This window comes from Macaca nemestrina, chromosome 11 (assembly GCF_043159975.1).
Source record: "Macaca nemestrina isolate mMacNem1 chromosome 11, mMacNem.hap1, whole genome shotgun sequence".
NCBI lineage: Eukaryota > Metazoa > Chordata > Mammalia > Primates > Cercopithecidae > Macaca > Macaca nemestrina.
Window position 1 is genome coordinate 77,170,924 of NC_092135.1, and position 22,225 is coordinate 77,193,148.

The 22,225-nt window shown below is 39.9% G+C and overlaps 1 protein-coding gene across 3 annotated transcripts in view; it reads right to left on the reverse strand.

Annotated features, from left to right (window-relative positions):
- The window catches only part of LOC105499523 (SEC14 and spectrin domain containing 1), a 157,789-nt gene extending 143,967 nt beyond the window's left edge, over positions 1-13,822 (reverse strand). For 2 of the 3 annotated variants that reach the window (XM_011772114.3, XM_071073852.1), the window contains exon 1: positions 13,692-13,822. The gene's annotated coding sequence lies outside the window, so the exon portion shown is untranslated. The remainder of the gene's footprint in view (positions 1-13,691) is intronic. The other variant, XM_071073849.1, reaches the window with a different exon arrangement.
- Between the last annotated feature and the right edge of the window lie 8,403 nt (positions 13,823-22,225).

Sequence of the window (22,225 nt, forward strand, 5' to 3'; positions counted from 1 at the left end):
TTCTTCTTTTAAGGATATCAGTCAGATGGATTAGGGCCCACTCTAAAGACCCAATTTCAACAAAAATCACTTTTTAGAAAAACCTGTTTCCAAATACAATCACATTCTGAGGTACTAGGGGTTTGGGCTTCAACATATGAAATTTGTGAGGATATAATTCCATCTTTAACATTCATATATTGTTAGAGGGAATTTAAAATATTAATAGTACAGACACTATGGAAGACAGTTTGGCAATCTCTTTAAAACCTAAACATGCAACTACCATACAACTTGGCAATTGAACACTTAGGCATTCATTCCAGAGAAATGAAGAGTGATGTTCACACAAAAACCTATACATGACCGTTTACAGCAGCTTTACTCGTAAGAGTCAAAAGCGAGAAACAGCCTAGATATCCTTCAATGGGTGAATAAACTGTGGTACATCCATACCACAGAATACTACTCAGCAATAAAAAAGGAACTATGGAAACAGAGTAATAACCTGTGTATGAATCTCCAGTGAATTATGCTGAATTAAAAAAAAATCCCAAAAATATATATACAATAAGATCCCATTTATACAGGACTCTTGAAATGACAAAACTATAGAAATTGGAGAATAATGGCTGCCAGGTATTAAGGAGGAAGTAGTGGGTGAGAAGGAACTGGGTGTGGCCACAGAAAGAAACTCTTTATATCTTGCTACACATGGGTGGGAAACTTACCCGAAATCTTTTTTGTACTTTCTAATATTTGAATGCTGTGTTCTAAAATAAAGTACAAGAATAACAATGGTCACACAGGGGTGGATGAAGATATATTAGTTACCATATGTGGAATGATTAAGGAGGGCCAGGTTCTGTCTAATCCAGACCTGTCCTTGCTCCAACACCAGTGCTTCCAATCACCTGTCTATGCTCAATGTTTAAATGTCACCCAAAGCAACAACTGCAGGGTCCAGCACTATCCTGCACAAGAGATGTACTACAGACTGAATGTTTGTGTCCTCCCCCACAAATTCATACATTAAAATCCTAACACCTAATGTGAGAGTATTAGGAGATGAAGCCTTTGGTAGGTTATTAGTTCATGAGGGCAGAGACCTAATCACTGAGATTAGTATTCTTATAAGAGATCTGGAGAGTTCCCTTGCCCCTTTTCCCATGTGAAGATACAGAAAGAAGATGGTCAACTACAAACCAAGAAGCTGGCCCTCACCAGACACAAAATCTGTCATAATTGGATCCTGAATTTCCCAGCCTCCAAAACCATAAGAAACAAATTTTTGTTGCTCATAAGCCACCCAGAATATGGTATTCTGTTATAGCACCCTGAATGGACTAAGACCAGATGTAAATTATAAAATTATCTCTCCTATCAACATTCTTACTTCCACAGTATCTGATGTCAGCAAAGTGTTAAGGAGAATGGCAATAATTTGCTTAAATGATTCACACTAAGGTATGAGTAACTGATAGGCTTAAATATTCTCTCAAAGTTCAAAAGCAGTTTAGCTCAAATAACATTTGAACGGAAACTGTATGTTCAGAGCAGAATTAAACTGTAGTACAGGTGTTGTCAACTGCTTAATTCAGAGGCCCTACCGCATCCACTCACTCTATTTCTAATCTTGGAGTTCTTAGGTATTTTGAAAGTAAATGGGATACAAATACTAAATTATAAAGTAGTAGTGGCTTACGCCTCACCACAACTCAAGATGCGTATCTGGTTAGCTGCCTGTCCTACTGGGGGAAATCTCTGGTATACAGCTTTCATCTGGCTGTGAGTAAAGGTAATTCAAGATCTAGTAAAAACTGTAAAAATCCCTGTTTGTCTTCTGAGCTGCCTTTAAGCTCCCCTTTCTCTCATCTTTCAAGTTGTCTATAGCATCCTTTCTATCTCCTGCCTCAGGAGTCCACTATTTTCCACCTTCCTCTATCAAATCAGAAAAAGATTTAAACAAGGACTGAACTGTCTTTTTAAATGCTTGTCTTGCACTTCAAGGCAGCTAAGAGGTATTTTTACCTTTTGGTTTGACTTGGTTAAATTGAGGAAGTAGGGGCTTTATTTTTTATTTTGCTGGGTCCACTAGAAAAATTGTTTCAGTACAAATACTACATCTGGGAGAATTTGGCCCAAAAAGTTAATAGTTGACTTGACCTCTCTTTTGTCCCTGCCACTCTTTTAAACTTAATTATTCAGAACCCAAGACTCAAGTTGCAAAGATTCAGATGTTATTTTCATAGTGTCTACTTCCCTCCCCTGGTTTGATACCCCTTTCCTTCTTTCAGCATGGTGACCATTTTTGTATATCTTCCTCCCTTCCAACCCCCAGGAATCTGTTCATCTGTTCTCACATCCCAAAGTTCTTACAGCCTCCATCCGGTGAGGAGTAAATGAACTATAAAAGTCTGGGGAGAAGACAGGCATAAAATACATAGGTGGTTAGGCTGACCTCACAGACTTCCAAACATAAAACTCAAACATGGGAAAAGAGCAAAGGACCACCACCACTACTACTCCCATCCAGCTGACAAAAAGTAAGATTCAACACTCTTGTTTTTTAGAGTGTATGTCTTAAAATAAATCACCAGTACTTCTTAAAACTTCCATAAAAAAAAAAAAAAAAAACCTCGGAAAAACTGTCAAGAGGAGACTAAGGAGAAATGACAACTAAATGCAATCTTGTTTTCTGGATGGTTCCTGAAACAGAAAAAGAACTTTAATGGAAAAACTGGTGATATCCAAAGCAAGTCTCCAGTTAACAGTAACATACTGATGCTGGTTTCTTAGTTTTGACAAATGAACCACAGTAGGATACTGTCAGTGGAAACTGAAACTGGGTGAGGTGTATATGGGGACGTTGTACTATTCTGCAACTGTTCTGCAAATCCAAAATTATTCTAAAACAAAAAGTATATTTAAAAATAGAAAAGATGAAAGCTTTTAATGTAATTTTCCAAGAAGTAAAAAAAGTAAGGTACAGAACACTATGTGACATAGAAGAAGCAATATAGGAATAGGTACTGAAGTATCGTTTGTATAAAAAGGATGGGAAACCATATGCATATACATAAAATATTTCTGGAAGAATACATAAGAATCTGATGACACTGACTTTATGGAGGAGAGAACTCAGCAGTTGAGTAGGAATGAAAGGAAGAATTTTTAATGTGTCCTTTTACACCTTTTAAATTTAGAGGCCAGGCACAGTGGCTCACACCTGTAACCCCAGCACTTTAGGAGGCTGAAGCAAGCGGATCTGCTTGAGCTCAGGAGTTGGAGACCAGCGCGGGCAACATGGCAAAACCCTGACTCTATAAAAAATACAAAAATTAGCCAGGTGTGGTGGCACGCACCTGTAGTCCCAGCTACTCAGGAGGCTGAGGCAGGAGGATCACCTAAGCCCAGAAGTTTGAGGGTGCGGAGAACCCTGACTGCACCACTGCACTTCAGCCTGGGTGGCAGAGACAGATCTTGTCTCAAAAACAAAAATAAAAATAAAAAATAAAATTGGAAACATATTAATGTATTACCTATTCAAAAAATAATTAACTTTTAAATAAAAAGGATGACCAGGAGCTGAACTAAGACAAAGACTATGGAAAGAATGTAGAGGATTAATGAGAAAAAAAAAATTTAGGAGCTAAAAAAGAAAATCTAATCTACTCCATCTATCCATTAAGGCTTCCTACATCCCCTTCCTCACTTTTTCCACCAACCTCATTTCTCCTTAATGCACTACAGACTTTTTATTCCAGCTGAACCAATCTGACTGCTAATTCCAGAGTCACCAGCATTTTTCCCCAAATTCGCATCTCTCCCTGCAAAACCTAACTTTAAACTTAAAAGCCACCCACCTATGTGCTATTTAGCATTCTGAATATTCTATCTATACCAGGGACAGCAAATACAGGCACTAACGCCATCACTACACCTACTCACAACAATAAACACCATTCAATGATCACAGTATCCTTTCCCACTAAATCCAGAAGCTATATCCAACTAACTTCTCAATGCAGTCTTCTAGGCAGTCTTCACTATCAATTAAAGCTAGCCCATGAAATAAAACATACTTGCCATATCTAGTCCCTACTATATTAATCTGTTTGCCTCGATATATTTGCCATGGATTTGATGTATATCTACATGCAGATCTCACTTCAATACACTTTGCTTTACTGTGCTTTGCAGATACTATTTTTTTCACAGATTGAAGGTTGGTGGTAATCCTAAGTGGAGCAAGTTTGTCAGCTCATTTTTCCAACAGCATGTGTTCACTTTGTGTTTCTGTGTCCCATGTTGGTAATTCTCACAATATTTCAAGCTTTTTCATTATTATTATTCATGTATCTGTTATGGTGATCTGTGATCAGCGATCTTTGATGTTAATTGTTTGGGGGTACCATGAATCACACCCATATGACAACGAACTTCATCAATACATATCGTGTATATTCTGACTGTTCCACTAAATGGGGGTTCTCCTGTCTCTCTCCTTCTCCTCAGGCCTCTCTATCCCAGGAGACACAATAATATTGAAATTAGGCCAATCAATAATCCTACAACGGCCTCTAAATATTAAAGTGAAACGAGGAGTCACATTTCTCACTTTAAATGAAAAGCTAGAAATGATTAAGCTTACTGAGGAAGGTGTGTCTTTAGACAAGAGAGGTCAAAAGCTAGGTCTCTAGTGAGTTAGTCAAGCTGTAAATTCTAAGGTAAAGTTCTTGAAGGAAAGTCAAAGTGCCACTCCAGAAAACATACAAATGATAAGAAAGTGAAACAGCCACATTGTTAATATGGAGAAAGGTCCAGTGGTCTGGATAGAAGACCAAACCAGCCACAACATTCCCTTAAGCCAAAGCCTAATTCAGAGCAAGACACTACTTCTAGTCAATTCTATGAAGGCTGAGAGGTGAGGAAGCTCCAGAAGGCAAGTTTGAAGCTAGTAGGAGTTGGTTCATGAGGTTTAAGAAAAGAAGTCATCTCCATAACATAAATGTACAAGATGAAGCAGCAAGTGCTGATGTAGAAGCTGCAGGACGTTACCAAAAAAATCTAGCTAAGATAACTGATGGAGGTGGCTACACTAAACAACAGATTTTCAAAGTAGATGAATCAGCCTTCTATTAGACAAAGATGTCATCTAGGACTTTCACAGCAAGAGAGAAGTAAATGGCTTCAAAATTTCAAAGGACAGGCTGACTCTCGTTAGGGGTTAAAGCAGCTGGTGACCTTAAGTGAAAGCCGATGCTCATTTACCATTCTGAACAGACTGAAATCTACTCAGCCTGTTCTCTACAAATGGAATAACAAAGCCTGGATAACAGCATAAGTGCTTACAGCATGGTTTACTGAATCTTTTAAGCCTACTATTAAGACCTGCTGCTCAGACAAAAAAAAAAAAAAAGATTCCTTTGAAAATATTACTGTTCATTGGCAATGCACCTGGTCATCCAAGAACCCTGATGGAGATGTACAAGGAAATTAATGTTTCCATACCTGCTGACACAAAAGTCATTCTGTAGCCCATGGATCAAGGAGTAATTTTGACTTTCAAGTCTTATTATTTTAGAAATACATTTCAAAGGCTATAGCTGCCATAGACAGTGATTTATCTGATGGATTTGGGCAAACTGAGAACATTCTAGAAAAGATTCACCAATCTAGACTCCATTAAGAACATCTGTGATTCATGGAAGGAGGTCAAAATATACTGACATAAACAGGAGTTTGGAAGAAGTTGATCCCAGCTTCCATGGATAACTTTAAGGAGTTCAAAATTTCGTGGAGGAAGTAACTGCAGATGTGGTAGAAACAACAAGAGAACTAGAATTAGAAGTGGAGCCTGCAGATGTGACTGAATTGCTGCAATCTCATGATAAAACTTTAACAGATGGGGCCAGGCGCAGTGTCTTACTCATGTAATCCCAGCACTTTGGGAGGCCGAGGCAGGCGGATCACGAGGTCAGGAGATGGAGACCAATCTGGCTAACACAGTGAAAGCCCGTCTTTACTCAAAATACAAAAAATTCGTCGGGCGTGGAGGCAGAAGCCTATAGTCCCAGCTACCTGGGAAGCTGCGACAGGAGAATCACTCGAACCTGGGAGGGAGAGGTTGCACTGGGTAGAGACTGTGCCACTGAACTCCAGCCTAGGCAACAGAGTGAGACTCCCTCTCAAAAAAAAAAACAAAACAACAACAAAAAAAACTTTAACAGATGAGGAGTCGCTTTATATGGAGGAGCAAAGAAAGTAGTTTCTTGAGATGGAATCTACTCCTAGTGAACGTGCCATAAGCATTGTTCAAATGACAACAAAGGATTTAGAATGTTACATACACTTAGTTGAAAATGCAGTGGCAGGGTTTGAGAGGACTGACTCAAATTGTGAAAGTTCTACTGTGGCTCAAATGCTACCACACAGCATCTCATGCCACAGAGAAATCTTTCATGAGAAGAGTCCATCAACGTGGCATACTTCATTATTGGGTTTTTTTTTTTCAATTTTATTTAAAATCAGAACACATCTCATTCTATGTCATAGAATAAGGGAGTCTATCTTGAACCTATTCTGGTTCAGGGGGCTGCCCTTACGAAAAAGAAAAGAAAGTAAGGAAGTAATTACCATAGCTACCCCAAACTTCAAGCAACTACCATCCTGATCAGTCAGTAGCTATAAACATTAATGTAAGACCTTTCACCAGCAAAAAAATTACAACTCACTTAGGCTCAGAGGATCCGTAGCATTGTTAAGCAATAAAGTATTTTTAAATGAAGATATATATAGATCATTTTTTAGACATAATTCTATTACACATTTTGTAAACTACAGTGTGAACATAACTTTTATATGCACTGAGAAACAAAAAACTTGTATGACTTGCTTTGAGATATTTGCTTTACTGTGGTGGTCTGAAACTGAACTGGCAATACCTTAGGGGTATGCCTTTATTTGTATATACCCCATTTTGTTCTGAAAAGGGTTAAAGACACAATAAATGCACTATAACAAGTTAACAAATTAAAAATAAACGCAAAGAATAGAGAAAAGAACCAAAAACGGTGCCAAGAAAAAGGCTAAAAATTGTATAATACAAAAACATATTTACGTGTTCTGCAGTGGGCCACAAATCTAGTTCTGGCTTTCTAGCAGCCATAACAAAAAGGAAAACCCAGGCAATCTAAGAGATACACAGAGAAGTACTCAGAAGGGGAGCTACCCTTGGTAGTTAAATCAAACAGTAATTTTATATAGCAAAAAAAGCCCCATAGAATGATCAAAATATATGAGACACATAATCACCAGTCTTCAAAGGGATAGATGTTTCTCATATTGTCCCTCAGGAGAGACCTATGACACCTTACCAAAGTCCAATGTTGCAAAATTGATTTTACAAAGACAAGACACAAGCTTTAAGAGCTCTTTATTCTTTTACTCAGTTTCTTCCTTCATTGCCTCCCTGATTGATTATAAACTCTTTGAAAACAAGAACCACGTTTTCTAATTCTTATATATAGCTCCAAAGTATTTTGTATTCTGCAGAAAAGAGGCAATGTCAGTGAGAATTTACACAGTGCAATTCAAGCCTTTTCTGATAAAAATTATCTAACCTAAACACAGTAATTCCCACTTCTACTACAAAAATAGGCTAACTGAAGCCCTAACAGATAGAATTCCTAAACTTTCTAAACTATTACTGAATCACAATTCAATTTGTGATCTCTCAACAGCATTTTGTTTCATATATCCCTAGCACAAAGCATGCAGAGATACCAAATCAATATCACTGAACCTGATCAAATAAAATGAAACTCATAAGCAAAAGCTTTGGCAATGCCTAGTAAAGGAAAGACAATATTACTATCTTTCAAGAATATAATCAATAGGTCTTTACAAACCAGCTGACAAAGGCAGGTTCATTTTCTAAATGACTCTGCAAATCTACTAGAAGGCAATGAATTATAATCAGATTACTTCTTTCCAAGAATGTGCAGTTTCTGCATATGCCAAGCTGCTGAAGAACTGTACTTCTCAGCTGTCACACACACCCGTGCGCGCACACACACACACACCACTATCAAACCAGCTCTGACCACTAACTTACTAATTTACTTCTCTGCTTTACTTGGTCAAACTGAAAATGAAATTAGGAGTAGGTAATAAATTATTTAGATAAGGTGATTATGAGAAAATGAAGTATCATCTTCAATTGCTACTCTTAAGCATTGGCTTTGGGACACATTAACAATCCTCTATTTGTATTTTATTAATGGAAGTCATTAATAAGTAAGTGGTCTCATCCAACACTGCTTTGTTTATTCATACACTTAGCATTTCAGTTTATAGTAGGTTTCCCCCCTTGGTATTCCCTGTATATAAGGGCACGCCCTATCATCCCAGGAGTGAATAGTTGTAATGAGCCAAAGAATAGTGCCAGGACTGGGAGAGTCCACCAAGTAGACCTTGGAAAATCCAATTCCTGCACCTTTGTTTGTCTATTAGAAAGGGAAAATGGAAATCATCCCTATCTGATAGGATTATTGGAAAAATTAAATGAGATAAGATGTGTAGTTCTCTAGCCTTTTTTTTTTTGAGACAAAGTCTCACTCTGTCACCCAGGCTGGAGTGCAGTGGCATGATCTCGGCTCACTGCAACCTCCACCTCCCGGGTTCAAGCAATTCTCTGCCTCAGCCTCCCAAGTAGCTGGGATTACAGGCGCCCGCCACCACACCCGGCTAATTTTTGTATTTTTAGTAGAGACAGGGTTTCACCATCTTGGCCAGGCAGGTCTTGAACTCCTGACCTTGTGATCCACCCGCCTCAGTCTCCCAAAGTCCTAGGATTACAGGTGTGAGCCACCGTGCCTGTCTTAGTTCTCTAGCTTTTTTATAGATAAGGAAAACAGAAGGATCTAAGCACTTAGGTGACTCATCCACAGCCAATGGCTAATAAACATAGGAGAGAACAAAACTCTGACTTATGGCTTAATGTTCTTTCCAACTCACTAAGCAACCGTAAAATAGTAAAACTCAACATCTCAGGTTTGTCACTGCTGGGTATTCACTACATAGAAAGAAAAAACATTGACTATTTTGAACATCTACTGCATGCTAGAAACTAATCTCTTTCTTCTTAACTGCCCTATAAAAGAAGGTGTTATCTCATGTTACTGAGAAATTAACTTGTCCAGTCACAAGGCTAACAAGTGACAACACAAGATTAATCCAGATCTGTTTTAATGATTTTCCCTACTATCCTTCTTAAAGAGTGTATTTAGATACCACTGTCTACCAGAATCAAATCGCAAATGGCCTGTGAATTTTTACAGATCCTTCTGATTTATTGGTGGAAACTGTCCCTAGCTCCACCATCCTATCTACTTAAATCTGTTCCTATTAGGTTAAAGCATAATTACAATAACTGTAGTAACATATTTACATTTGTATAGCATGTTACAGTTTATTACATTTATTCATTTTGTTAGATGCAACTACGGAGGCGTTTCATATATTAGCTCACATATCATTTAATATTTCAAAACTCTTATGAGGTAGGAATTATTGCCATTTTACAAATAAGAAAATGGGCCAGGTGCAATGGCTCATGTCTGTAATCTCAGCATTTGAGAAGGCCAAGGTGGGCAGATTGCTTGAGCTCAAGAGTTTGAGACCAGCCTTGGCAACACCAAGAAACTTCACCTCTACAAAAAATGCAAAAATTAGCTGCACATGGTGGCACATGCCTGTAGTCTCAGCCACTTGGGAAGCTGAGGTGGGTGAATCACTTGAGCTCAGGCAGTTGAGGTTGCAGTGAGGTGTGATCACGCCATTGCACTCTAGCCTGGGCAACAGAGCGAGACCCTGTCTCTAAAGAAAAAAAAAAAATTAGAAAGGTCATCTCAGATCTCTCTCTGACCCCAAGTTGTCAGATGATTTCTAGTAAACATTTAAAGGGCAGATATTTTAAACTGTTTCAGAGCACAGAAAAAAGTGAAAAGTTTCCTAATCATTCTCAATTCTGGCTTCATCCTGACACCAACGCCAGGCATGGATAGCAAACTTGAATGAAAACGTAATATTAGATTTATCCTTTGTAATTACATATGTAAAAGTTTAACATATTTAAGTGAAAAACAAAGGAATATGTATAGTATAATCCCATTTGTAAAAGAAAAAACATTGTGAATAGCAACATGTCTTTATGTACGGTAGAATATGAAAATGTATATTTATACATAAATACACACATAAATACAAAGATACAGGTTTGGAAATATACACCTCAAACTGTTAACAGCGGTTTCTCTAACACGGAAGTGGTCTTAGGAGTGAAGAAGGGGAAAGGACAAAGTGAAGGGAGATTTTCAGCTTTTACTCTCTATATATACATACATACTATTCAAATTCTGAAACAGTGGGTTCTAGGATGGGCTATGCCATTAAGAAGCTGTTACTAGGTTGAATCACTCTGACTCTCTTTCCCCGTTGGAAATGTGGAAAGCAGACCTACCTTATTATGATAGAAGAAAAGGAATTTATTTGAAAATGCATAATAAAATCTGATGAATATGTAGCAGTGTGGCCACAACACCTTATTTTTTGTTATTGTTTGTTTTTTTTTTATTTTTCCCTCACTTTGTCACTGATCAGCCAGATATTCACAAACACAATTTAACTTCTATATGCCTCATTGAGTGCAGGAAGTAGAGTCAGAAGACCTGAGTTTACATTCAGACTTTGCAACTTATTAACTATAAGGTTAAAAAAACAAGCAAATGATTAAACTTCTTTGCACTTTAGTTTCCTGGCAGTAAAATAGGAATAAACCTACCTTACAGCACCATTTAAAAGATTAAATGAGAAAATGATACACAAATGGCCAATAAAAACATGAAAAGATGAAATACAAATGAAAATCACAATGCGATATCACTTCACAGCCACTAGGATGGCTATCATCAAAAAGACAAACATTAAGTGTTGGCAAGGATGTGGAGACAATGGAATCCTCATACACTGCTAGAAGGGATGTAAAACAGCGCAGCAGCTATGGAAAACAGTCTAGTAGATCCTCAAAAAGTTAAACAGAATTACCATATAACCCAGCAATTATACATCTAGGTATACATCCAAGAAAACTGAAAGCATATATACCATACAAAAACTTGTAATTGAGTATCCACAACATTATTCATTATAGCCAAAAAGTAGAAACAACCCAAATGCCCATCAATTGAAGACTGGACAAACAAAATGTGGCATAGCCATATAACAATATAATATTCTGCCATAAAAGGTATGAAGTATTGATATACGGTATAATATGAATAAACCCTGAAAGCATAATGCTAAGTGAAAGACACAAAAGGCCACATATTATGATTCTATTCACATGAAGTGTCCAAAATAGGCAAATCTATAGAGACATAAAGTAAATTAGTGGTTGTCAAATATGGGGGAGGGGGAATAGTAACAAAAGCTACTAGGTACAAGGTTCTTTTTAGGATAATAATGTTCTTGGGTTAGTGTTGACATTTGTGCAATTTTGTGAATATATTAAAACCACCAAATTGTATACTTTAAAAAAGTGAATTCTATGGCATATGAATTATATCTCAAAGAAAACGATTATAAATATTTAAGTCTCTGCTTTTTCTTTTGAGACAAGGCTGGCTCTGTCACCCAGGATGGAATGGTCCAGTCGTGGCTCACTTCTCTGCTTGCTACTTTTTATTAGTAAATATTCTACTTTCCTCAAGAGGTTGTTCATGTTGCTTGTAACAGCTTTAAAAGATCTTTGAAGTCAGCTACTACACAGATTAATGGTATTTTTAGTAAAGTAAAACTACTATAACAGAGAAACTTTCTAAGAATCGGATTAGTTTGGTATAATTTCATTTTTTCAAAAGAAATGTCATTAATACCAAGTTCATTTTTAGACAGTGGAAAAGCTTCAACAAGTCATTATAAAACACATTTTTTTAAAAAGGTCAAAATGCAATACTTTGTTTTCTTAATTAGTGGACATTTCATTTTCAGATACATCATTAGATTACCTGTTTAAAATGTCATTAAATGCCTAGCAATCAACTAAAACCCAAGGAGATGCAACTTCGTGACCTCTACTTACAACTTTCTACATTCTGCATTCTGTTGTCAGATTCCTAGTCCATCACTAGCTCCTAATCTCTTACATCAATTTCTCACTCACAGGGGCTAAAATGTTTGGTAAATGCAATCAATTCATTTTTCTAATGCTGGGGAACTTACTAGAGTGGGCCCAATTTTTAAGGTTAAATTTAGTCCAGAATGTTTGAATATTCAACAAAACGATTTCCTGGAATTTGGAACATAAAAACAGCCTATAGAGTTGTGAAATGCTTTCTAGGTCCTTCGGGAATTTTTTCATGTATTTAGTCGTGGGGCAAAGTATTACGTATAAAAGCTTCCTGGTCCTAGAACAAAGACGTATTTTACTGCTCAAAGCTAAAGGAATTAGTATTGTTACACTAAAATAGCATACCAATGAAACCAGCTAGGTATTGGCATAACCCAAGGTATGTAAACAAAGTGTACCTTATTATGCATTCTTCCTTGGGGGGAAAAATTCTCACATTAATAAGATTTAGCCAGCCAAAATAGAAAAAATATACACATATATATGTGTCTGTGTATGTCGGTATGTATAAGGATTAGGATTTTGAGTAGCAATTTATATTTGATGGTTTGCCAAGCTATGCTGGGATACATGGTGGGCATGCTTGACACAGGCAAAACGTGAAGCAAGAGACGACCTGTCAAACAGCTGCTATCTAGTTACTCCCTCGGCAGCACTTCCAACTTCTCCCGCGATGTCTGTGTATGAGAGAAAGATGTCAAAGCACCAAGAAAACCAAGGGGGATATCAGAGCAACAGCCAAGTCCAAACCGTGCATCCCAGGGTGAAATGCCACCCGTACCCTCAAGAGCTGGTCAGACTGCGGCTCTTTTCTAGTATGAGTCTACCTAAAATAGAAAAACACACAACCACGGACCCTGGCCAACCCGCTCTCTCCTCCCCTTTGTGACTCTCCCAAACGCTGGAGGGATGTTAACCTCCGGCAGGCCCGTGGAAGCCAAGCCCCACGACCTGACAAGGCGTCCAGGAGCCTCGGCACAGCCCTGGGGCCTCGAGTCCGTGTCCCCTACCCACCCGACAGGGCCGGTCACCGGTCACACAAAGGAGCCAGCCGCGGGCGCTGGACGTGGGGACTCGCCCCAGAGCCGGGAGCCACATCTGGTTCCTGCACGCTGGCAAAAGAGACCCGCTGGAAAATAAGGATTAACGCCCAAACCTGTTGCACAATTCGGGTCCCTTTCACCCAGAAATGAACAAGGGCGCTCAAGAGCGGAAAAGCGCGCGGCCCGGTCTCTGCGGGCCGCGGCCGCACCCGGCAGACGGCGCGGAGGCAAAGGCGGCCCGCGGGGCTCCCACCTCGGGCGCTTTGTCTGCGGCGGCGGGGGCGGCCAGGGCGCTGGGAGCGGAGGGGTGGCGGGGCGGGGGCTCCCCTCCTTCACTGCGCAGCCCCTCCGCCCCGCGGCCCGCGCGGGGGAAGAAAGCCGGGCCCGCTGCCGCCGCCGCGCCACCGCTGCACCGGCCACCCGGCCGCGGGGCCTGCGCGCTTCTCCCGCCCAGGCCGAGCGGCGGCCACACTCACCTGGCTGGCGCTGACGCTAGCGGCCGGCGGCTCCGGGGCGTTGGGGAGGACAGGGGAACGCTAGCGAGGTGCGGGCGGAGGCGGAGGGCGCGGCGGGAGGAAGGCGGGCTGGGGGCGGAGCGGGCCCGGGCGGCAGCAGCGGCGACGGCGGCGGCGGCTCCAGTCACTCGCGGCAAATCGCGTCCCGGCCCCTCCGTGCGTCAGGCGGGAGCGGGGGCGCGGGTGGTCCGGCGACCTCTCGGCACCCGCGGCCCGAGCCACGTACGCGCGACCCGGCGCACGCCCGGGTGACGGCGGTACAGCGACCCAGCCCGGCGCGGGAAGGGGGAAGCAGGCGGGGTGGGGCGGGGCGGGGCGTCCAACCGGGCCTGGGGCTGAGGGCTGGGCGCGAGCGGGACTCTGGCGATCCCTGACGGACCCTGCCGTCCCCACCCCTAGTCGAGGCCCAGGCTCCCCAGGCGGGAGGCAGTCTGGGAAAGTGGAAGGGTCCCTAGACCTGAAGTCAGAAATTTGGGCTTCAGAGAGGGCCCGCTACTTGACACCTTGGCAGGTCGTTTATTTCCTCTGGCCTCATCCTGGAGTTCGAAGGTTCGAGTACAAGGTCTCCAAGAGCTGCTCCCAAGTACCCACTGCCAAGGCGTGGTGTGGCTGAAGGATGAAGGCAGATGAAAGGGAAAGGGTTGCTGTGAGGAAGGGCTGGATTCAGGGCATTTGTTTTGCTTTGAGGATCTTTCCATTGGACAGTCCAAAATTAATCCACAAATGGGGCTCCCTGATAATGGCTACTTCCCCATTTTTACCAACCTAGTTATTTTTCTCCAAATATACTGACTTAAGAGTCCTTGTTCTCATTTTATTGCGCAAATCATTTTTATGTCATTTCCTGAATTCAGTTCGAAAGAGTCATCAGCAAATTCACACCAGATCAGAGCAGCTGTGTGGTCCCAATTTCAAGACTTCCATATTATTCACTCAGCCACTCACTTGAGTATCACCTAATTCCATTGATAAAATCTTGCCATTCCAACAACTAAGCAACCAAATTTCTCTCCACTAAAGTTTTCTGACTTAAAATCCCATGGATTAATTCTTCTTCTTAATTCTGTGAATATCAGTCTGTCTCCATGACTTCCACCTCTTTGCCACTCTTTAGGTCAAGTCTTTAATTTCACTGCTGCTTCAGTTCCACATAACTGCCAGAGAGAATGCTCCAAAAAGACAGAGCTGAGCATGCAATGTCCCTCTTTAAAATCATTCAGAGTCTCTCCACCAGGTTGAATCAGAGTCAAACCTATTACAATGGCTTTGGTTTACAAACCTATTTATATTTTAAATTTTAAATTTGGTTTACAAAGCCATTTAAAATCTGATCTCTTGACCTCCTTGGCTCCAGCTTCAACTCCTAACATATCTACGTATCACACAAATTCAACAGGCTTTGTCTTTGTGCCCTTGTAGTTTTCCCCCACCTGAAATCCATCCCTCATTTAACCAGTTGAACTCCTATTATCCTTCAAGATAATGAAGATAGTACATTCCTTCCTCCTTGGAATCTTCCCTGCAATCATCTCCTTTCACCACATCTGCATCCTTACCCCACACACTTACAATGAATTAAATACTTTTTCTCTCTGCTTTCATAAAATCATCTATCTACAGTATTCCATATGATAATATTTAGTACTTGCTTTTTTCCTGTTGCTTTGCTTGGTGGCCTTTTCTTCCTAGACTGTGTGTTCTTTAAAAGGACAGGGATTTTGTCTAGTTCATTTTTTGCTCCCCAGAACATAGCAAGAAGAAAATACAGTGAAGTTCACAGTCCCTGTCTTTTTTAGCCTTCCGTGGTATTCTGTTTTTCCCTTCTCTACTATATGGTGTTCTCTGCTTATCATTTAAAACTCACTCCAACGACCATTCACATTCTTTGCTTGTCCTAATAAAACAAGAGCATGCCAAGCAATCCGTTATAGTAATTCACAAAATATCCCTGCCCTTCCTCTTTCCATATTTCTGGTTCCACGTTGTATTACCTAGGTGTTAGGTGAGAAGTAACTGCTATAATGGAAAAAACATTAATAGCACCTTAAATCAATTCAGAGAATGAAATTTGGATGCTATGTTTTCCAGTAACTACTGAATGAACTTAGCTCAATCACTTATAGTCATGAGGCTTCACTTCTGGAGTTTCTTCGGCTCTATGATTCGCATTTGTTTTTAATATTTTGTTATAAAGTTAAATATATATATATGCTAGATTCTTGCAAACTAGCTATCCAGCATATGTTTGAACTCCAAGTGATAGGAAATCATTCACGACCTCACAACAGTTTTCATTTTTAAACAGTCCTGCTAGTTTCTATGTTCAACTGAAATGTGTCTCTGTATACATTTGGTAGGTAGCTGCAGTATTGGTAGAAACACCACTGGACTTAAACTCCAAAGAAGTGTGGTCAAATCCTGGGTTTATAACTTCCTAATTGTGTGACCTTGGAAAAGCACAAAACTGCTCCAAGTATGAGTTTGCTCCATTCTAAAAGGATAAAATGATAATAGCACCTTAAATCATTATTGTAAATATGAATGCCATGTGTATGAATGTATCCAGTGAATCTGAACCTAGTACTAACATTGTTTAATACAGAACAGCATGGTTCCCCTTCCATAGGCAGCCTTGTAAACATTTGAAGTCAACAGTCACAATGTGTGCCTTCCCCACCCACTTTTTATTCACATCCCATTCATCTCCATGTGCGTTTATCTAAACATTCTCCAGTGCCTCTTAAAATGTGGCACCTAGAACTGAATCCAATCTTGCAAGTATAAAGAAAGAAGTAGAGGAGTACAATTTTCTGCATTCTAATGATGATATTTCAAAATTCAGTCTGATATCACATTATTTTTCTACCACCCCATACTGTTCATAAATATCATGTCATTGCCAACTAAAAACAAGCAAAAATTACCCCCAAATCTTTAAGTCTTTAGCATACATCCAGCTATAAAACCATATCTTCTCCAACCTGTATTTTGCAATTTGTTTTGGAAACCGTGCAGATCTTTGCATTTATTCCTCTTAAATATCACTTTGGAAGTTATGTGCAGAAGCCCCTGCCAACTAGAAATCAATGTGAAATGAGAGTAACATTTTAAAACATTAAAGGGTGGAGAAAAAGAATCCAAAGGCACCTCAAGCAACAAGTTTCTAAATTCTTAATTTCTCCTCTACTACTTATCATAGATTAATAAATAATAATTATTATTATATAATAATAATTATTATTATTATTTTAGAGGGAGTCTCACTCTGTCGCCCAGGCTGGCGTGCAGCAGCACGATCTCGGCTCACTGCAACCTCTGCCTCCCAGGTTCAAGCAATCCTCCTGCCTCAGCCTCCTGAGTAGCTGGGACTACAAACACGTGCCACCTCACCCGGTTAATTTGTGTATTTTTAGTAGAGTCGGGGTTTCACCATGTTGGCCAGGCTGGTCTCGAACTCTTGACCTTGTGATCCACCCGCCTCAGCCTCTCAAAGTGCTGGGATACAGGCATGAACCACTGCACTTGGCCTAATTTATTTATTTTTAAGAGATAAGGTCTTCCTATATTGACAAGGCTGGTCTCAAAGTCGAGGCCTCAAGCGATTCTCCCACCTTAACCTCCCGAGTAGCTGGAACTATGGGAGTGATCTACCATACTAGCAAGTATTTTTTTTAAGCCACATTTGAATGTCATCTAAAATTAGATAACTTTCCATACTCATCTTGTTTTATTTATATCATAAATTAATAGTGAAAACACCTTCTATGAGCATGTTCCATACATTGTTCGCTTGAACCACTGAAGAATTCTCAATCGGTCTCAGACAGACTGGTATTGTTACTGCCAGTTTCCTGAAACTCAGCTCGGTTAGGTAATTTGCTACACAGTCATCCTGCAGCAAAGTTGGCTTGGAGAAACTGCCCCTCCTCCAGCCCTTGCTGAAGGGTGGCCCCAGGGAAGACTCTTGTACTGTGTGTGTAATCCCTGAATCACTGTTGATTGCCCCTGGGTGGGCACTGACCTAGACACAGACAAGTCATACTCATTCAAAAAATGACCTGGAGGGAGAAAATCAGTCCAAAAAAAAAACAAACCCTGATCCAATCAGGCAATCAACTGGGGAAGCTAAAATCCAGGAGTCACAGAGGGTGTCTGTGGGCAGGAAGGGCCCTGACAGATCACCAGTGAGAAGAAGCTACTGTCTACCAAACAATGACTGAGCAGAAAATATCCATTCATATATTCATTCAACAAGTATTGATTAAGTGTCTCCTGTGATTTAGGTACTGGGGATACAGTATGGACAAAATACATACAAATTCTGCCTCATGAATCTTGCATTCTGGTGGGTGGGACAGGCAATAAACACAAAATAAGTAAATCAAATCGTACACTAGAAGGTGATAAGTGCTAGATAAAAATAATGCAGGGAAGGGGACTAGAGAGTGCTGAGGTTTAGGGTACAATTTTTACTATCAGAGAAAGCCTTGCTAAGAAGGTGAAGTCACAGGTAAGGCTTGAAGGATCCAAGGCAGTGAGGCTGTGGAAAAGAAGGTAGGGGAGACGCTGAGGGAGCCAGCTAGTGGCTGGGTCATCGCGCAGCAGGCACCAAGATAACGAGCCACAACATCAAACTATACACAGAGCACGACATTGACAATCTACCTGGGAGCTTTTCCCCCAGGTCAACTAGACCAGAAACTTTGTAGATGGGACCTGAAAAGTCTGTATTTTTAAACACTCCTGAGATGATTGGAACATTCCACAAGGATGAGAATCCCTGCTCTTATGAAAAGACTACAAACTCCCACTGATGCCTTGGGTTCTGAATACCCGTTAAATTCTGTCTTCCAGAATGCACAATTTAATTTGCATTCCTCTCCTCTTAGGGTCTATATTAGTCCATTCTCACACTGCTATATAGATAATACCTGAGACTGGGTAATTTATAAACAAAGGAGGTTTAATTGACTCACAGTTCCACATGGCTGTGGTGGCCTCAGGAAACTTAACAATCACAGTGGAAGGGGAAGCAGACACGTCTTACATGGTGTCAGGCAAGAGAAGAGTGAGCATGTGTGAGCTCAGGAAAACCTACCATTTATAAAATCATCAAATCTCATGAGCATTCACTCACTATCATGAGAACAGCATGGGGAAAACCATGCCCATAATCCAATCACTTCCCTCCCTCAACATGTGGGGATTACAATTCGAGATGAGATTTGGGTGGGGACACAGAGCCAAACTATATCAGGGTCTTTGATTGTTCAACTTTTCTATTGTTCATGGAACACTTGATTTCATGGCTGAGATATCATAGGTATTCTTTATAAACTAAAAGAAAAGAAACCAAACCCCAACACCCCAATCCCCAAAGCAACACGGTTGAGTTCTATATCTTGCAACCACAATCACCTAACATACCAAAGTCACAAAACCATGAGATGGTGATGCCAAAACTGTAGCACTGGGTTGGTGTTCTTCATCCCATAACTCATATGTTTAGGGGCAAAACAAAAACGGAAATTTGGGGCTATCTGTTTAACATTTCAAAATAAATTTTTGAAAATTGTTGACATATAAAGGTATATAACATTTATTTTAATGTACATTTAATACATTATTGAATTTTAAGAAAAATATTTAGTAATATTACAAATAAATTAATCTGAGTGTCCAATTTATCAGTTTTGACTGATTTGACCTTTTAATTCCCAGCTCAAAATTTCTCTCTTTCACTGAAGCATTTAAAAAGATCTTGTATTTAAAAAAATAAAAAAAAAAAACTTTCATGATTCTGAAATTGTACAAATGACATTTTTAAGTATTTTTGTTTTAGTTTTAGTCTCCTGTTAGTTCATTATCTAGGACAATGTATTTTGAGTCCTTTAGGTCAGCCATCCTCCACCTTATTGGCTCCAGGGACCAGATTCATGGAGGACAATTTTTTTTCCATGGGATGAGGGGATGGGGGATGGTTGTGAGATGAAACTGTTCCACCTCAAATCATCAGGCACTAGATTCTCATTGGAGTGTGCACCCTAGATCCCTCGCATGTGCAGTTCACAACAGGGTTTGTGCTCCTCTGAGAATCTGATGCCACCACTATCTGACCAGAGGCAGAGTTCAGGTGGTAATGCTTGCTGGCCAGCCACTCACCTCCTGCTAGGCACCCAGTTCCTAACAAGCCACAGACCAGTACCTGTCCACAGCCCAGGGGTTGGGGACCCTTGCTTCAGGCAACAGAACCTTTTCTAAGACCAAGAGAGTTTGCATTCACTTGGTCAGGTGGTTTTCTTACCCCAATCACAGTTTCATGAAATGTTTTTGGTAAACTATCCAAAGGAATAAATAAAGAGCAGTGTTTGATTTTCTTTTTGTAAAATCAGCAAAACTGTTTTTTAACAGAACTGATTTTCTTTCCTAGTTGTAAAATTAGGATCTTAAAACTGGAAGACACCCATCTATTCCATCCTCTTTTCCCTGAGACTCAGAGAAGTTAAGCAACATACCCAGCTCTAGAGTTGGTTAACAAAATATCAAACACTATAATTCAGGCCTCTTGACTACTCATTGATATAAGCCTTGGAAAGTATTAGAATATTTGCAGTATTATCTGTATGTGTGCAGTACATAGATGTAGTGCATAATTTAGGCAAAATACAAGTTTATGTCTTAAGCATTAAATGTGCTTTAAAAGTATTGTGAATTATAAAAAATAAAATAGCACTTCAGACAAGGGAAAAGCTTCTAATTTCAGTGATCAATTTACTGTCACTCTTAATTAATATAAACTTTCTGAGAGAGGTCAACAAAGGAGGCCAAGTGAAAAGCAAATTGTTCAGGGAAATCATTTTAAATGCTCCTGGCAATATACAATATATTACATAATGGAATACAGTAAACAGGCTATGCCAATTTTTATAGTTCTCTTCAATCAATATTTTTCCATAAGAACCATTAAATGCTACAATATATGCCCAAATGAGCGTTCCTGAGTCAGAACTCTTTGGTTGCAAGTGCCAAAGCCAATTTGCACTGTATCGAGGTGGAGGTATGATGGCTTTTCTGGATTAATACTGAGGTAACTCAGAGCATTGAAGGAAGAACTGCATTTCTGGGGACCTCAGAGACCAGTATCAGAGACCCTAGCAAAGTCAGCATCTTTCTTTTTGCCCCTTCTATCAAATCTGTTCCTCTCGGACTTGTCTTCAATCTGTCCAACAGGAAATCAGACTACAAGGAGCAGAGGCCCAAATAGCACTGGCTGTACATACATCCCCCAGCTTTAATAGCTCATGCAGAAAAATATAAGGAGTGGTTGATATTTTGTGTCAGGTGAAACTTCAAACACTATGGCCAGTAGAACAAGATTGGTCTGGCATGTGGGGAGCTGGGTATCCTAACTAGCAGCTCTAATCTTGGGAGAAAGTTTACCCCAAAGAAGATGAGGCATTACCGAAGAAGGAGAGAAAGGGATACCAGGCAGATTAAAAAAAAAATAGATATTCGTTGCAAGATGTGTGCTTTTCAAAGCCTCATGCTGGAAAGGTGATTTTTGTGAAATATTTTATTACCCACTCAAATGTTAAAATTATAATGTAAATTACTTCTAGTCTCATCATTTTATATTAAAAACCTATACTCAATTACATTTTTCTGGTTTGTGAATGTTCCTTTAAAATCCTAGCCTAGAAAAAATCTTTCAATTTATTCATGATGATGGTAGAAAAACACAATTTTGCTTGATCAGAACATTTTTACTTATTACTTGCATTAGAAAATTTGAATCTAAAAATATGTTATTCAGAGCTAAAGAGATAAAAACACTTGATTGTCAAATTCAATCTGCATAGTGAAATATTCAGATCTCATTGGAGAAATATTAGTTAAGTTACAGAGAAAGCTCTTTGGTTTCTGTTACATGATATTTCAATGTGGGGCTGGGTCCTAGATATTAGTAAGATGGAAAAGAATGTTAAAAACAAGCTTGGTCCAAGTCATAAGGTTCTCCTTTGTTTTTCTAATGTGTGCCAGTTATCAGATTGAATACAAAGGTCAATATTTATCTTAGCCATCAAGTAATGTGTTCTGCCCTGGACTCTTTAACACTCTGGGCCAGAGACTAAAGTGTTTTCCTCGTAGCTTCAATTCTCTGGTGGTCAGAAATGGTTCTCTTGTTTATCTACAGGTTTTTTTTTTTTGTTTTTTTTTTAGATCCTGTGATTTTGGACAAAATAGGGACAAACCACATTTAAAAATAATCTCCACCCATGCCCAGGCTCCCTCCACTCTGTCACTCTTTCCAGCTGCACTGGAGAGGTGTGTACAACTCTTCTGCAATGAGCAGCTGAATGGCAGCTCGTGAGAAGTCCCATTGCATAAAGTCGGAGGAGGCACTAGCAACACAGAAGCAGAGTTGATTTGGTTGTGGGATAAAGTGGACAATGGAAAGAATTGCCTTTTGTATCAGTCTAACTTTTCCTCTCCTT